Genomic DNA, 16,834 nt, shown 5'->3' on the forward strand with positions numbered 1-16,834 from the left:
GTATGGGTATTTCTCTTCCAGATAAGTAAAGCAGGGTTCATAATGTCTTTTCTTTTCCAGATCTACTTCTTGTGGTTGTAATTCAGTACTCTCAAATCTGATAGTGGGATCGATTATGAAGCCAGTCTTTTGATTGTTATCAATTGCTATAATGTCGGCACGTTTGGTGGAGCCAGTGGATGAAATACAATGTACTTCTTCATAAACGTCAAACGTCAAATCAAATCGACATAAACCAGTGTGAAAACAGTTTTTTCCTTCTCCTGTAAAGCTAATATTTTTGACTTGCGCCACTTTTCCCGAGTACTACAGTTATCTGGTGGAGGTTTCTTCCGGGGGTTTCCCCTCAACCCACTAAGAACACATACTGGGTAACTTTCGGCTCTGGACCCTGACCTCATTTATCACTTCATCTCACCCAGACGCTAGATAACTATAATAGATGATAAAGTGTCGTAAAATAACCAATTTTAAAAATCGCTAAAGTAATACGTAGATTCGACAGGTAAAAACCACCACCGTATTAAAATCTGCATTTGAAATAAATATCTAAAAAATGTTTCATGCTTTAAATATCTGAGCTACATTTTGAGTTACGAATTTATAAATTATTTTATAAGCAAAATTGAATAGTTTTAATTATGCAATGAATACTGTTAATACCATTTTAAAACCTCTGTTGTTCAAAAAACCGTACTAGAGTAATAAGTGAAAATCCATAAAATATTGGCAAGACCACTTCTCTTGCATGGTGATGAAGCTTGGACCATACGTAAATGTGATGAACACAGAATCACTCCCAATGAAATGATTGTTTTAAGAACTCCAGGCTACACTAAATTAGACAATATGGAAATACTGATATTTTAAAATAATTAAAAATTGATCCGATTTAGAAAAGTATTTGAAATTGTAAAACCAAACGGAAATTTTATGTCCCTAGCATTATTCTTTCAGATGTCATTTTAGGTTATCAACCACGAAGAAAGAGATTTATGGGCCATCCGCTAAGACGGTGGAATGAAACCATAACAAGCCATTAGGCCTAATAATATATGAAACGAGCCACCGGCGTAGTTCAGTCGACTGAGGCGCTTGTCTGTCGATCTGGAGTTGCGCCGGGGCGTGGTTTCGATTCCCGCTTGTGCTGATTACCTAGTTAGGTTTCATTCCGAGATTTTCTCCAAGTGTAAAGCTAATGTAGATGGGAAGATAATATTAAAATGGATTTGAGGGAGGTGGGATATGATTATAGAGAATGGATTGATCTTGCTCAGGATAGAGACCAATGGCGGGCTTATGTGAGGGCGGCAATGAACATCCGGGTTCCTTAAAAGTAAGTAAGTAAGTAAGTAAGGCTAATGTCAGGTAATCTATAGCGAATTCTCGGCCTCATCTTGCCAAATACCAACTCGTTATCACCAATCTCATCGACGCTAAAGAACCGAATATTTGATACGGTGCCGCTAAATAACCTAATAAAATATATATGAAACGATTATTATTATTATTATTATTATTATTATTATTATTATTATTATTATTATTTGTTCTAAGTAGTCGAAAAGTGCTGACAATTATGTTATTTTTTTATAATTTTCAGCTTTGGTTTGAATTGACGTTTCGTACGTGATCAGCCATTCTGAAGACTACATCTATCCAGGCTACATCCACACGAAATTTTCAATCCGTCACACTCCGAAGCCTGTGAGCTCAGATTTGTACTACTTGTTCCCTCTGAGCAATGTTAACAAATGTGGCCTTTGGTCCAAGGTGGACATCCTTGTCATAGTTCATTGTCGTTACTTCTCTGGTTTCTGCCACCAGAGTGAGAGGCGCTATTGTCTCTCGTTTCCCGTAGCAACTGGCCAGTGTTGTGATCCAGAGATGTTGAACGCGGTTAGACTTGGCAGAAAAGCGTTTTTTAAATAAATATGTTAATGTTTCACGCATGGAGGACACTGTCTGCTTTCTTATCTGGAGCCCAGAACATAGAACTAGGGACAAGTAGCTGCAATTGTGATAACTGCTATAATTAATTTCAAATTTAATACCCGCTCTCATCAGATTTGTTAACAAAAGCAAGAAATTGCACTTAAAACTCCTGTGTGGGTAATAACTCTGGTCCTCGTATACAAAAACTAGGTGCTAAATATACCGTATACTAATTACGTTATAAGTGGACTCCATAATGAATTTACAGCCATTAGTGTCAAAAGAGTATAACGACAATGTAATGGTGTAAGAAAGCAAGTATTTAATTAAAATGTCCTCCAAAATAACGACTGTGTGCTATTTAATCTGTGATATTTAATATAAAAATTAAATTTGTGGCGCGAAGACCCAGGAAGAGCTAAGGCCAACCAGCTAACTCCTGGCCTCATGTCCAAATCTGTCAGCAGAGGTGAACAATCATCCGACCAGTATGATAACGATGATTTCACACCCCAGCAGTTACAACTGGCTTACGAAACCGGATTTTGCTGTTCACGGTAGCTGTCCAAAATCATCAAGATGCTGAATGGGCGCAGGTCCTGTACATTGATCCAAATTTCATTAGATAATTTCTTCCCCCATGACTCGAAACTAGTGTTCATTCCGTAGTGCTAGTCCAAGGCGTGAAGTCCTACACCACATAGCTACGGCGAGGAACGTACAAAATACATTGACATAAATAAAATGATTATGATTAACTTCAAGTTTTTTCTTTCTCATTATAAAAGATAGTGACAATATCCTCGACAATCCTCTAATGATGACCGAATATAGCCTCGACAACTATCCAGTAATGACTGAGTATCCTCGACAACTATCCAGTAATGACTGAGTATCATCGACAACTATCCAGTAATGACTGAGTATCCTCGACAACTATTCAGTAATGACTGAGTATCCTCGACAACTATCCAGTAATGAGTGAATATCCTCGACAACTATCCAATAATGAGTCAGTATCCTCGACAACTATCCAGTAATGACTGAGTATCATCGACAACTATCCAGTAATGACTGAGTATCCTCGACAACTATTCAGTAATGACTGAGTATCCTCGACAACTATCCAGTAATGAGTGAATATCCTCGACAACTATCCAATAATGAGTCAGTATCCTCGACAACTATCCAGTAATGACTGAGTATCCTCGACAATTATCTAGTAATGACTGAGTATCCTCGACAACTGTCCAGTAATGACTAAGTATCCTCGACAACTATCCAGTAATGAGTGAGTATCCTCGACAACTATTCAGTAATGAGTGAGTATCCTCGACAACTATCCAGTAATGAGTGAGTATCCTCGACAACTATCCAGTAATGACTGAGTATCCTCGACAACTATCCAGTAATGAGTGAGTATCCTCGACAACTATCCAGTAATGAGTGAGTATCCTCGACAACTATCCAGTAATGAGTGAGTATCCTCGACAACTATTCAGTAATGAGTGAGTATCCTCGACAACTATCCAGTAATGAGTGAGTATCCTCGACAACTATCCAGTAATGGCTGAGTATCCTCGACAACTATCCAGTAATGACTGAGTATCCTCGACAACTATTCAGTAATGACTGAGTATCCTCGACAACTATTCAGTAATGAGTCAGTATCCTCGACAACTATTCAGTAATGACTGAGTATCCTCGACAACTATCCAGTAATGAGTGAGTATCCTCGACAACTATTCAGTAATGAGTGAGTATCCTCGACAACTATCCAGTAATGGCTGAGTATCCTCGACAACTATCCAGTAATGACTGAGTATCCTCGACAACTATTCAGTAATGACTAAGTATCCTCGACAACTATTCAGTAATGAGTCAGTATCCTCGACAACTATTCAGTAATGACTGAGTATCCTCGACAATTATCCAGTAATGAGTGAGTATTCTCGACAACTATTCAGTAATGACTGAGTATCCTCGACAACTATTCAGTAATGAGTCAGTATCCCAGACAACTATTCAGTAATGAGTGAGTATTCTCGACAAGTATCCAGTAATGACTGAGTATTCTCGACAACTATCCAGTAATGAGTCAATATCCTCGACAACTATTCAGTAATGAGTGAGAATCCTCGACAACTATCCAGTAATGAGTCAGTATCCTGGACAACTATTCAGTAATGAGTCGGTTTCCTCGACAATTATTCAATAATGACTGAGTATCCTCGACAACTGTTCAGTAATGACTGAGTATCCTCGACAAATATCCAATAATGAGTCAGTATCCTCGACAACTATTCAATAATGACAGAGTATCCTCGACAACTATTCAATAATGTGTGAGTATCCTCGACAACTATTCAATAATGTGTGAGTATCCTCGACAACTATTCAATAATGTGTGATTATCCTCGACAACTATTCAATAATGTGTGAGTATCCTCGACAATTATTCAATAATGTGTGAGTATCCTCGACAACTATTCAATAATGTGTGAGTATCCTCGACAATTATTCAATAATGTGTGAGTATCCTCGACAATTATTCAATAATGTGTGAGTATCCTCGACAATTATTCAATAATGTGTGAGTATCCTCGACAATTATTCAATAATGTGTGAGTATCCTCGACAATTATTCAATAATGTGTGAGTATCCTCGACAACTATAGAGTAATGAGTATCCTCGTCTACTATCCAATAGTTATTTGGTTATGCTGGACAATTATTCAGTAATAACTTAATAGTCCGAAAACTTTGACGTTATGCCCGATTAGTTCTGACAATTAAATTGAGTTGTTAATGGAGAGTCTATGCAACCGTGTCCAATCATCTCTGGATACATCTTACAATCCGGTTCAATCATGTCATTGTCGTCGGCAGTCTAGTGTTTAGTTTGCTGGCCGCGGAATCCGAGTTGTGCTGATTCGAACCCGATCTAGGGTGTTAATTTTTAGAGGGCGATAAAATCTTTAGCGTTGCTTCCTTACAAAGTAATATAAGACTGTGTTTCCAGTGGCATAGATTTTAGCATTATTTGTGATTGGGAGTTGCAGATATTATTTGCCGGCTATTTCTCGCTTATAGACAGTAGTTATGCTCAAACTAAACATAAATAATTAAATTACAAAACATACCTATACAGTGATGCTTTCGGCATCAGATAACAGGTTAACAATCTTAAATACATAAGTACAATCTTTTCCTTTTTAATCTTCTCATTGAGAGTTAGTAGGGTGGTTGTTGTTTAGTCAATTGTCCGAAGTCAGGTCTGACTCTCATAAGTGATACCAAAAAGCACCATTTATAAGCCAACTAGGCCAGGAGATAATGGGGTAGGATGGCCAGTTTCTTTCCCCCTCCATTGCATACCTCACCAACTAGCTACATGTTTCAATCAGATTTCAGATGCATACAAACAATTGTTCTTCCTTTAACACATATCGTCAAGTGAGATGTAATGTCTGATAATAGATAGTTAGTAGGGTAATTTTCATTAATTCTGCGAGCCAGAAGATCATCATGGCGCTTAAAATGTTGTGTAATGTTTTATAGCTCATGCGGAGGATCTCCGAAAAGCGTAGATCAGCATTTAGGATGTTTTTTTTTTCGTACTTACCAGTGTGCTCATATTAGTAAACTGGGTTACTATTTTGGATGGTTTGAATCATCTTGATATGAATGTAAAATATAGAACTTCATATAACACAGCCTGATGAGAGAAATTTAGATGACGTTATTGTATAGACAGTGATGATTTCTGTGTTATAATATAAAGTTTCACCTGGTGGATATGATGTCTATGTTTTTAAAACTATTTCGTATAAATATAACTGCCTGTTAACTTGGTATCTACTGGAAGGACGAGTCCTGTGTTTGAGATATGAAATGAAGAGTTAAATTTTGTGCCAATAGCTGATAGACATTTCCAGTTCCTCATGCATGTTAATCTAATCTTTAATAATAATAATAATAATAACAATAATAATAATAATAATAATAATAATGATAATAACGTTAATAATAATAATAATGATAACGTTAATAATAATAATAATAAGTTAATAACGATAATGATAATAATGATAATGATGATAGTTATAATGATGATAATTCAGTAATATTTATTATTATTATTATTATTATTATTATTATTATTATTATTTCCCCTCATTCCTATAGAATGGTATTCATATTACTAATTAAGATGTCCGTGTGTAGAAATAGGTGTCAAACGGAGCTGGAATAAACTGTCTTAAATATCTAATTCTGGAATGTCATCGAAGTTGTTATCGCTCATATGAAAACTTCTTATCTTGATTTGGAGATTAATTATTATTATTATTATTATTATTATTATTATTTCCCCTCATTCCTATAGAATGGTATTCACATTACTAATTAAGATGTCCGTGTGTAGATTTAGGTATCAAACGGAGCTGGAATAAACTGTCTTAAATATCTAATTCTGGAATGTCATCGAAGTTGTTATCGCTCATATGAAAACTTCTTATATTGATTTGGAGATTCATTATTATTATTATTATTATTATTATTATTATTATTATTATTATTATTATTATTATTATTACATTTATTTTGATGACGTAATTTCCTTTGCTCGGGATGTGATTCATACAAAAGGTTTGCTGTGCATTTTATAACTTTGCATTTAAATAATTGTAAAGAGACAGGAAGATCCTTGGTGTATTTTTCTAGAGGAAAAACACAATTTTCCTGTTTCCTTCTCTACGTCAGGAATAATCCTATCTAGCCTTCATTTGTTTTGAGTCATCTGCTTCAAATATTCATAACTACTGAACGCAAGCAATCCAAAGAATTTTTATTTTTAAACTAGATTAGTATTAGGTATTATTACCGATATTGTTATTATTATTATTATTATTATTATTATTATTATTATTATTATTATTATCATCATCATCATCATCATCATCATCTTCAATATTAGAAATTACGATTGTGAATTACAGGACTGGACAGTATCTTATCAGCAGGCATGAGAAATACATGTCGTTACGCTATCAGTGCGCTTCGTGCGCCTCTAACTTTGAGTACATCTCAGAGTCGGGGTGAGTTAACGCAGTGTCTTTCGTTCGTTTGAACTCATGCTTATCATCACGGTAAGTTAGTGCTCAGCATTTGGGTGGTTGAAAGCCACTTCTTTGACTTCGAAACAAAAATATCTGCTAAAGAAGAATTTAAAGACATTTTCTTTGTTAAAGAAAAATTGGACTACTTTAAAAGCCATTTTATTTCTGTCTGTAGAAAATACACCTAATATAACATTGACAAATATCAGCCTTATTATTTCACTATGTTAATATGATGTGTGTTACGTTTTTGTTTTACATAATATATTTCATATATTTTTGGAGTGAATAACAAACCATATTTTCAAATTTTCATCTAGAAAAACTTCGTTCCACTTCTGCAGAAATAATGACATATTTGAAATATTTTACACAAGCATTATCCATTTCAAAATTTGTATCATTATTATAAATTTTCTCATTTGAAATTTTCACAAATTTTACTTTGACCTAAATATCCATACAGTATACCCAGTATTTTTTTCGTCTTGTTTGCTACATTTTTTCCTATTTCGTGTACCAACTATTCGGTTCGTCACAATATCATTCTAATTTATCTGTAGAAAATAAACATAATATCATATTGACAAGTATCAGCCTTATTATTTCACTATTTAATATGATAGTGTATTATGTTTTTGTTTTACATAATTTTTCATTTTATATATTGTTGCAGTGAATAACAAACGACATTTTCAAATTTTCAAAGGAGAATGTTTGCCTGTTGCTAGAAAACACAGCCTTATATCTAGAGAAACTTCGTTCCACTTCTGCAGAAACAATTCAGGAATATTACAGAAGCATTATTTATCTGAAAATCTGTATCATTATTACAAATTTCCCCATTTGAAATTAAGTCACAAATTTCGTCCTCGGCATCTTGCTATTATTCTTCTTTACAGGACGTTGAATGTTGCCTGTTACGAATAGCAGTATTCGGTCGTAATGTAACCGATCAACTGAAGTTCACTGCTGAACGAAACACACTGAAATCCCCCACCCCAACGCAATTACGTACCGGTACCTAAAGTCAGAGGCGCATGAAGCGCAATGTAACTGCATACAATTCTCAACCCTACTTATCAGTGTGTTCACTCCTGGATTATTTGAATTCTAACCTGTAAATCGGATATTGTTCATATTTCCCAAGCCTTTAGAAACTTGACAACGGCATGGTTACTTGTACTGCAATTTAACCGTTAGGATGATTATGTCATTTGCCTGATGCTGGCTGGTTCGCTTGACTAGGGCTCGATCCGGGACGAGTCCGTACACTTAGGCACGCTTTGGCCGTTGTGCATCCTGTATATCCGATGATTCTCGAAGTTCGAAGGAGGCTGGATGGCATTCGTGAATCCAACGCAGAGAGGTGGGCCATCCTGCCTCTGTCCCTGATAGGCTTCGTCCGTATACGAGTAAGCTGATCAGCCCCGGGGACCTGAACCCCCAAACTTTTCTCATTTCAGCATCGGAAATCCGTTACTACCGCCAGGACTTCACCCCAGTCTATTTTTACGTACTATTGCAGATGATATAAGAAATGAGGAGTGAAGAGAGTTGGTGGAATGATGGAGAGAAACGGATTGGTGCTGATAGGGATAGTAGCAGATCGGCAGTTCTGACGTTACATGCGCTTTGCGATTGTCAAGAATTACGAAAGACGTTTAATTCAGCATTTCGTTGTTAAAGTTCAACGCTTGGTCGCGCTATAGCTAATTCTCGATATACAAATGAGTATGTAAATATGTTAGTAAATGAGTAGATAAAGTAAAGTAATAATATATTTCGTCATCGTAAATTTTAAAGATTGGACACTTTAGCTCGTGAGGATTTGAACCAATATTGGACTTTCACAAGGATCGGGAATCACTTGTAATATAAGCAAAAGAACTCCGTATAGAGCAGGCCTGCACAAAGTTTCCGCTCTCCGAGCCGGCTCACAGCTCATGAGCGGGATGCAGATATTAGCTGAGTATAGGGTGGACTGGAAGAAGGGGTGATCTCGTACAAAATAAACACAAAAGGGAAGTACTAGTAAGAGTGTTTATGAAATGAATTTACATTCAGTGTTTGCAAAACTATCTTGGACTTATTAATCAATACAGAAATATTTATTTTACAGAAATAATAGAAATTGTATACCTACTTAAATGTACAATATCATTTTGTTATAATTTTATTTATCAGTATATCAAAACGAGGTTTTATGCTGTTGGCAGCTGAAAGGAACAGTAGCCTACTGATCGTAATGAAACATCAGTTACAGATGTTCGATCTCTGCCTTTATTAAAGTTGATTATAGAAAACAGTTGATCACAAATATAAATGTTGAGCCAAACATACCAATCACTTTCACAGCCAGCTTCTGTAATCGTGGATATTATTGCTAATGTTTAGTCTTGTAAAACTCAATCAGGCTAGTAGTATTATTCAAACGATCTTTAGCCCTTAGGCTACATTGAAGATCAATAAGTCCGAGCTGTAAATCGTTAAATGTCATGTTTTATTTAACGACGCTCGCAACTGCCGAGGTTATATGAGCACACTGAAATGCAATCGACCTGGCCCGGAATCGAACCAGCAACCTCGGGCACAGAAGGCCAACGCTATACCAATTGCGCCAACCAGGCCCACCTGTAACTTATATGACATTGTTTCAACTGGTGTTGAAGAATTGATTATGATAACTTTAAACTTCTTTCTTTTAGTAGGTTATTTTACGACGCTTTATCAACAGCTTATGTTATTTAGCGTCTGAATGAGAAGAAGGTGATAATGCCGGTGAAATGAGTCCGGGGTCCAACACCGAAAATTACTCAGGGTTTGTTCATACTGAGTTGAGGAAAACCCCGGAAAAACCTCAACCAGGTAACTTGACCCGGGAATCGAACCCGGGCCACCTGGTTTCGCGGCTAGACGCGCTAACCGTTCCTCCACAGGTGTGGACCTTAATACAAGATATTGGAACCTAGAATTAAATTCATTTTGAATTTCAATTAATATTTGCACATAATCGTTTAACATGGCTTCATCACGAGCAGTTTCTATCGTTCGAAAGTAAGCCATATTACCTTCCCGAAACTGACTTACGAAAAGTGTAAGTTTACGACTGAAATCCCGTAATTTATTCAACATATCAACACTGAGCTGGCCTTTTCCCTGAAGAGAGATATTAAAATTGTTGAAGATTAATATCTTTAGTATCTTTATGTCTGGACTCGTAATGTCGCATTATGTTATGTTTCTTTCTACATTTCAAAATGTTGTGGCAGATAAAGCACTGAGTATTTACTCCAGCAGCTATGAAAAAATAAGCATTTCCCCATGCAACATTGAAAGAATTTGCCTGATCACTACTTTACCGTGAGTGGTCGTTTCCCTCTCTATCTATAGCAGGTCTATTTCGTTCTGACGTATCTTTCTCTCCGATTCGGCGAGCGGTAAACACAGCTCTCCCGCTCGGAAGGAGCGCGCGCTCTCGTTGAGCGCTGTTTGTGCAGGTATGGTATAGAGATTACTCAGGACGGATACAAGAAAATAAAATATAGTATGAAGACATTACTACAAAAACAACCCTTGTCAAAATTGCTATTTTTCAAGAGAACAATAAAAATAAACAGAACAACACATGTCAGCTGTTTCCGTACAACTGGTGTTTTATCCTTGTGGCTATTGCACCTGACATGTGTCATTTTTGGAGTCTATAAACATTTGAAATAGTAGCAAATGTGTCCTTACCTCAATTTCATTAAAAGTGACTGGGGCTGTTTTTGAAATAATGTCTTCATATACATTGTTACTGTGTAAGGAAAATAAATATCTATATTAGTACCAGGAAACAAAACCTGGTAACTCTATCGTATAACCCACAGTAGTGTATAACACTGCATTCATTTTAATCGAATGGGATGCTAATCTAAGGATGGAATTTAATCAAATGAAATAAATTTCCTGTTTAAGAGTTTAATTTTGAACCTGACTGGACAAATCATTTAATCATAGTTGGGTACGTAAAAACTGGAGAGACGTCAGACACTGTAAGAATAAGAGTTTACAATCATAGTACACAAACTTATGGCATTCTTGCGGTTTGAAATAATAATGTTAATAGTTAATTATATTTTATTCAACGTATCGTTTTACTTGTAAATGGTACTTATTAGTAGAGAATCTTAGTCCCTAAGCTATGAAGTTAAGTGAGTAGGAGTTTGTCCAATGAACCAGTGACTTGAAGAGTAGTGACGCGACACACACACAAAAGAATGATTTCAAGAGTAGGGCTGCGTTGTTTATTTCAAAGAATAAACATAGTCTTTGCTGGAAATGTTTAACTTCAAATGTTACTGTTTAACAGGCACTACTCTTAATGAAAAGGTTTAAGCCTATATTACAATAATCTTTCCTGTAAAATTTTAACTTAAAATATCAGTATTACTGTAACATATATATATATATATATATATATACATACATATATTAATATTACTCTTAATGAATGTTTAAACCTTTACCCTATTACAATAATCTTTGCTGCAAAATTTAACTTAAAATACCGGTAGGCTACTGCTACAACACAGGTACTGCCCTTGTGTACTTTTCAATAAAATATTTATAATGATTATCCTCAACTTTGTTGAAAGCAATGTTGACATGCACCATCATTTCAAAATTCGTCCGCTGGCACTGAAGGTAGATCTCACTTATTTCTATCAATTTCAAATGATTTATATGTATTTTTTAATTACAGTGCTGCTGTAAATACCGTTTTTTAGAACAGATTATGTCAGTCTTACATAAATTATATGATTATGTCGCAAGTTACTCATTCTGTCTTCCGAATTCCTCTATCCACTTCTCTAGTTTCGTAATTGTTTGAGGCATCTTTATTTCAACTAATATTGCAGGGATGTCAGAACGCCTGCATTACGTGCTCATACCGCAAGCAATACAAACCCAACAAGGTTCACTTTTTAGTAAGATAAAATACAATCATCGCTCTTGAGGAAATGTTGTGCGGGTTCTTGAGTGCACACAAAGCAGGCGCTTTGACATCCTTGCAGTATGCATAACTTAAACATTATGATGTAGGATAGGTGGAGCGAAGAAAAATTCTCTCCGGCACTGGGACTTGAACTCGGGTTTTCAGCTCTACGTGCTGATGCTTTATCCATTAAGACACACCAGATTCCAGGTCCGATGCCGGATTGAATCCTCTCAGTTTAAGTTCCACCTCTTAGTTTCCCTTTAGTGGCCAACCCTCATGCACTGTGTCACAATGTCCAACACACTGAGGGTTGACCACTAAAGGGAAACTAAGAGGTGAAACTTAAACTGAGAGGATTCAATCCGGCATCGGAACTGGAATCCGGTGTGGCTTAGTGGATAAAGCGTCAGCACGTAGAGCTGAAAACCCTGGTTCGAGTCTCGGTGCCGGAGAGAATTTTTCTCAGCTCCACTCATTTTTTATCACATGGTAATGCCGAATTCCTGCACTGAAATATCATACATACTTCGGTACATCACAATAATACTCGTATAATAAACATTGATAAACTGAAATGTACTGTACTTGTTTAGGAGTAAGGAACCTGTTGCATAATGATCCTTTAGTGCGCATTATTTGTTATGTTTGTAAGCAGAGAGCTTGTACTGAAGAGCACGTGCCGTATTGTATACCTCGTGTACACTTATACTCATTCCAATGTTGTGGGACTAAGAAAATGGGCTTGACTTATTAGGACTCTGTAGTAAGAGATAGAGTTGCGATTAACAAGAAAGTCTAAGTTCTTGGGGTAAAACTTGCAACTATTCTTCATGATTTATCATTTGTTAACTCCCTTCACACGCCATGAAGGCGCTTTGGGGTATGGAGGTAGATCTCCGCGCTTTCTTGAACACAGCACTAGAATGAGATGGTGTGGTCGGCACCACGCTCCGACCACCTTTCAACCGCGGAAAATATCCGGTACTCAATTTGATAAGAAGGAGAGTGAAACTTGGTGCCGTTCTGGAGGTTATGGCATCGAGAAAAATCCCATCTCCACCTCAATAGAAACCGGAGCTTTCTAGTCTGTAGCCAGTTGCTCCACCAATTGAGTCGTAATTCAGACTGGGCCCACGAGAGTTTTAACGGCCGACAAGCGGCGATTGCGTGGCTGGGATGGGAAGTCGGGCCCCTGGACGCAGTTCCTATCGGAAGCGTTTGTTTTACGGACGTCAGAGTGACAGAAGGCCGGAAACCAAACCGGTCAAGTCGACCCGTAATTAAAACATCCTCCAGAAGCAGGGATGACCAGCTGCCCCATTTGACGACGACGCTGTCCCGTTGTCATAGTCAGCGCTCGTAGAAAACTGGAGATGAGGCACAATGGATTGCATCCATAAATATTGGATACAGAAGGAAAGGCAATCACAAAGACGAAAATGAAGAAAGAAGCAAGAACTAACATAACTGGATAGTGGAATACGTGAAAAGTAAATAAGTAGAAGCACAGAAGCAGGGGTGGGTGGTATTAAGTGACGCAGGGGTGTACAGTCACATGCACTACAAACTGTTTGTACATTTCAAAATGTTTCACCCTTAATAATCTTAGATATGCAGGGGACGCGATTTTGAGAAGAAACCAAAGTTTTAGTTTTAGAGGGGGGAGTAAAAAACACTAAAAAATTACTTCGGTCTATCCGTTCCTGAGATAATGTTAGAAACTTGTCATATAATTTAATGAATTAAAGTTTAGTCATATTAAACTGTATTATGAAGATACTGTGCTATTACTGTATGTACTAGAAAAATCTGTTGTTTGCGTGATATCACTGGAGTTCCTGTTGTCGTGGAGTTGTTTTATTCATTTATTTATTTCATTAAGTTTATTTTAATTTGCATTTTTTAGTTTGTTGTTTTACTGATGCTGTATCAACTACTGGATTATTTAGCTTCGATGAGTTTTGGTGATACTTAGATGATGATATTTGGCGAGATAAGGTCGAGGATTCGTCATAGATTACCTGACATTCGCCTTACGGTTAGAAACCTCGGAAAAAACCCAATCAGGTAATCAGTCCAAGCGGGAATCGAACCCGTGCCCGGCCGTAACTCTGGATCGGCAGCCAAGAGCTTCAGTCGACTGAGCTACGCCGGTGGCTTTAAGTTTATTAATACACACTTTAACATCTTAGGTTATATTAGGGCCTATAAATGAATAACAATAATATGATTACAGAGGTCAAAAAATGAATACAAGTCATTTACAACAAATTATAATAGAAACAGAAACACAACAATAGTTCATGACATACTGATACATATCCAAAGAAGAGACGCACGCGATACGGCCTAAGATGTTAAATCGTGTATTAAATAAACTTAACAAAGAAAAACTAGCCGAACAGATGATTTGTTTTCTAGTACACACAGTAATAGCACAGTAGTTTCATAATATTATGGTCTAATATGAACTACATTTTAATTCATTAAATGATACGTTTCTGGCTCTGTATCAGAAGCGAATGGACTGATTTATTTATTTATTTATTTATTTATTTATTTATTTATTTATTTATTTATTTATTTATTTATTTATTTATTTATTTATTTATTTATTTATCTATTTGATTGTCTGTCTACCTGTCCGTCCATCCGTACGTTCGTCCAGCGTTCCATCCATCCATCCATCCATTTAATTTTTTTAGGTAGATAGGATTTATCATCTCCTTTAAAATTATGTCTGAAAATAGGGGATGCAATTTGAAATTAAAAATTGAGGGTGGGATGAAGAGGTGGAATAGAAAATTCAATCAGCTGTAGTTTTGAACTTCCCTCTAGAAAACTAAATCTACATAAAGATTAATTTTTGGTTCTACGGAATATATCTGTTATGGTAACAATAATTTTCAGAGGTCAAAAATTCTCTCCGGCGCCGGGAATCGAACCCAAGTCCTTGGTTCTACGTACCAAGTACTCTAACCATTGAGCTACGCCGAAGTTCAATCCACAGCAGCGGATCAAAAAAAAAAAATCTTTGCGTAGATTCTTCGCCCAACAGTGCATATTGTCCACACGTGTAGAGTAACGGTCAGCGCGTCTGGCCGCGAAACCAGGTGGCCCGGGTTCGAATCCCGGTCGGGGCAAGATACCTGGTTGAGGTTTTTTCCGGGGTTTTCCCTCAACTCAATACGAGCAAATGCTGAGTAACTTTCAGTGCTGGACTCCGGACTCATTTCACCGGCATTATCACCTTCATTTCATTCAGACGCTAAATAACCTAGATGTTGATACAGCGTCGTAAAATAACCCAATAAAATAAATAAAAACAGTGCATATTACTCTGGAATCCCGGCCACCAAGTTATTCAGTTGAGTGCGCTTCCTGTATAATGGCAGTTGACTTAATATGTCTACATATATGTCGAACTTGGAGTTAGGCCACAAAGGGAAAAACACTGAAGGAGAGGGATTCGATCCGGTGTTGTGGATTGAACTTCAGCGTATTGATAATCATAAATCTACATGTTTTTCCTCAAAATTGTGTACCCTGCTTATGTAAAATTATTCTAGGTGGGAAGTTTCGAAATGAACAGGCATTATAATTTCTTATTTATTACAGCTTTGTAATAATAATAATAATAATAATAATAATAATAATAATAATAATAATAATAATAATAATAATAATAACTTTTGGGGAAGATACGTGCATGTGCATTCCTGTACCACTTAATAAGGAGCGCCCTACACATCCCAGAAACCAGAAAGTGTAACAGGAAATAAAGAAAGGAAAGAGATAAATTTAGAATAGTTAAATAATAAAACAACATTGTCTGAAGTGACGAAAACAAAGAGGGAAGGGACGTAAGGAAAGAGGAAAGAAATTATGAAAAGGGAAGAGGACAGAATGAGGCACATTAAAAAAAAAAAAAGTATTTCTGTTTTCTGAAGTTGAGGTTGTCTGATGTGCTGGCTAGTTAATAATGTGTTGCTTAGCGACCTGTTAATTGTATTCGTCACAGAGCCAATTAGAGCGGCAGCTGCGCTGGCCTAGGCCCCTCGCCAACGAGAGCGCCCCGCGACCCTATTCTATCTCACAACGTCGAAACGGATTATTCCAGAAAACTGACCCGTTGATACCTTCCGTTTTTTTTTTTTTGTTTTATTTACTTTGACTGCACCTTTCGCCTTGCCCGCTGGCGTCTGTTTATGAGTCTCAGCTCCAGGTCACCGCTAATCTGACTTGTATCAAGACACGAGAGTTTCCTCACTTGTGTCATTTAACAATTTCCAAATTACGGAAACATTTATTAGCAGTAGTACAATAGATATATTAACTGAAGGTTTCTTACAGGAAGAAGACCGGCATTCGATCTCGAGCAGATTGATACTGTGAGATAAAAAGTGAACAAATATGCTTCGTGGGGGGGGGGACATGTTTCCTGCGGGTACCTGGGTATTGTGCGTCCTTTTATCACAAACGTTTCTAATCGCAGCGTAAACTTATTGTCTGTAAATTAGTGCAGTTGATCGATAAAAATATTTAATCGAGTAACTATTTTAATTTAATCGATTAATTGATAGATTAATCGAGTTTTGATCGAGTTGAAAAAATGTTTTAGGCCTAATATACTGTAATACACAATTATTATTAAATTTAACTTGTGTTCGATGATAAGCATAAGTATTAAATGAGGTATATCTGTATATATTGTATCGTTATATTACAAAACAACTACTTTTAATTACTTACTAACATATTTATTATGATGCTTATAATTTGTGTCAATTTCTCC

The sequence above is a fragment of the Periplaneta americana genome, chromosome 3 (genome assembly GCF_040183065.1).
Source record: "Periplaneta americana isolate PAMFEO1 chromosome 3, P.americana_PAMFEO1_priV1, whole genome shotgun sequence".
NCBI classification, from domain to species: domain Eukaryota; kingdom Metazoa; phylum Arthropoda; class Insecta; order Blattodea; family Blattidae; genus Periplaneta; species Periplaneta americana.